The sequence below is a fragment of the Triticum dicoccoides genome, chromosome 2B (genome assembly GCF_002162155.2).
Source record: "Triticum dicoccoides isolate Atlit2015 ecotype Zavitan chromosome 2B, WEW_v2.0, whole genome shotgun sequence".
NCBI classification, from domain to species: domain Eukaryota; kingdom Viridiplantae; phylum Streptophyta; class Magnoliopsida; order Poales; family Poaceae; genus Triticum; species Triticum dicoccoides.
This window is the reverse complement of record NC_041383.1, coordinates 297406462-297409133: the sequence shown is the minus strand read 5'-3', so window position 1 is coordinate 297409133 and position 2672 is coordinate 297406462.

Below are 2672 nucleotides of genomic sequence, written 5' to 3'. Positions count from 1 at the left end.
GTCTATGCACTTAAAACCTGGCGACATTACCTTCTTGGTAATCGTTGCGAAATATTCACTGATCACCAAAGTCTGAAGTACATCTTCACCCAACCGGATTTGAATCTCAGGCAAAGACGTTGGGTTGAGTTGATCACAGATTTCGACTTAGGAATAACTTACACCCCAGGGAAAGCCAACGTCATGGCTGATGCGCTAAGTCATAAATCTTATTGTAACAACCTGATGTTACAACAAAGTCAACCGCTTCTCCATGAGGAATTTCGGAAGCTTAACCTTCACATTGTTCCTCAAGGTTTTCTTTCCACCTTGGTGACGAAACCTACCCTTACGGATCAGATCATCAAAGCACAGAAGGTAGATCCGGGAATTTCCCGCATCAGGAGAAACATCAAGAAAGGAGTTGCGAATTGTTTCTCCATTGATGATCAAGGGGTCGTGTACTTCGGGAATCGACTAGTGGTTCCCAAAGTGCGAAACCTGAGACGACTGATCCTTAAGGAAGCTCATGAATCTCCTCTCACCATTCATCCCGGTAGTACCAAGATGTATCAGGACCTACGCCAGAGGTTCTGGTGGACTAGAATGAAGAGAGAAATTGCTCAGTATATTGCTAATTGCAACGTCTGCCGTCGTGTAAAAGCAGAGCATCAACGGCCTGCTGGCACCCTTCAACCCCTAGCTATTCCTGAATGGAAATGGGATAAAATTGGTAAGGATTTCATTACCGGTTTTCCCAGGACCAAGAGAGGGAATAATGCTATCTTCGTCGTTGTCGATCGTCTTTCCAAAGTAGCCCATTTCTTACCTGTTCGTGAGAGTATAACCGCTAGTCAATTGGCAGACTTATACATCTCCTGAATAGTGTCTCTCCATGGTGTTCCTTTGGAAATTAACTCGGATCGAGGAAGTCTTTTCACCTCTCGATTTTGGGAAAGTTTCCAAAATGCTATGGGAACCCGTCTCTCTTTTAGCACCGCCATCCACCCTCAATCAAGTGGTCAAGTGGAACGCGTCAACCAGATCCTAGAAGACATGCTTCGAGCCTCTGTTATCTCATTCGGAATGGAGTGGGAGAAATGCCTTCCATTTGCCGAATTTGCTTATAACAACAACTATCATTCTAGCTTGGGTAAATCCCCTTTTGAAGTGCTCTATGGACGACGTTGTCGAACACCCCTTAACTGGTCAGAAACCGGGGAAAGACAATTCTTTGGCCTGGATATGATTCAGGAAGCAGAAGAGCAAGTTTGCATCGTTTGTGAAAAGTTGAAGACAGCCCAATCTCGTCAAAAGAGTCAATATGACCGAAAACATAAGGCTATGACTTTCGAGGTTGACGAGAAGGCTTACCTTCGGGTTACTCCTCTGAAGGGAACCCATAGTTTCGGTATCAAAGGCAAATTGGCTCCTCGTTACATTGGACCTTTTCACATTCTCGCAAAATGAGGGGAAGTTGCCTACCAGTTGGAACTACCTCCGCATCTCTCCAGAGTCCACGATGTCTTCCACGTTTCTCAACTCAGGCGTTGCTTCTCGGATCCTATCGTGGAGTGGACCACGAAACGCTTGATCTCCAAGATAATCTTACGTATCGAGAGTACCCCATTCGTATCCTCGATCAGGCCGAGCGTACCACTCGACGTCATAATATCAAGTTTCTCAAAGTTCAATGGTCGCACCATTCTGAGGATGAAGCAACTTGGGAAAGGGAGGATCGTCTTCGACTTGAGTATCCTGCTTTCTTCCCGGAGGAACCCAAATCTCGGGACGAGATTCTTTTGAGTGGGGGTGAGTTGTCACACCCTAGCTAGTCATGCATTAGAGTGTTGCATCATGTTTATTCTTTCATCAGAAACCTGAAATGGGGATGACAGAACCCCCAGCCCCCTCTGAAACCAACTAGGGTTTACTAAAAACTTTTTCAATGAACCTGAAATGCCCTTCTAAAATGCCCATCATTTTTGTCCTGGTTCAGAACCCCTGACAAAAGTGATGCACATTTTCCTAGGTCATCCTAGGGTCTTTGAATTAAATCATAGATATTTGAATTTGGGCATTTAAAATTATATAAAATATTCAGATGCCCAAATATCTCCAAACTAAAATGTTTCATGTTGGAAATAATCCAACTATGGACCAGGAGTAGTTTGGTGATTTTAGGAGTTGCCTAAGTATTTTTAATAAATCAACAAAGTTGCAGAAGTATTAAAAAAACAGAAAACGGGAAAAAATAGAAAAACTTACCTGGCGCCCAGCACCCGGCCCACCTGCCGGCCCAGCCCAGCACCGCTCCAGCGAGCTGCTTGCCGGCCAGGCAGGCAGGCAGGTGCCCGACGGCGACCGCAGCGCGCGCCACGCACCTGCTCGCCGCCTCGCCGCTCCCCTCGCCCGGTGACGTCGTGGATCGCTCCCCCTCTCTTCCCCGAACCCCCCAGACACCCCCTCTCCTCTCCAGCTCCTCCCCCTCGCGCCCCCCAGCCATGGCCGACGCTACCGCCGCCGTGCCTACGTCGTAGCCGCGCTCCCCGCCGCCCGTGCGTCCTCTCGTCGTGTCCAGGAGCTCCGCCGCTGTCCACTTCATCGAGCAAGCCGAGCCCCGAGCGCTCGCAACGCCCGAGTCCACCGCAACGACCTCGCCCGAACCGCCGTCGCCGGAGATCCCCTTCAAC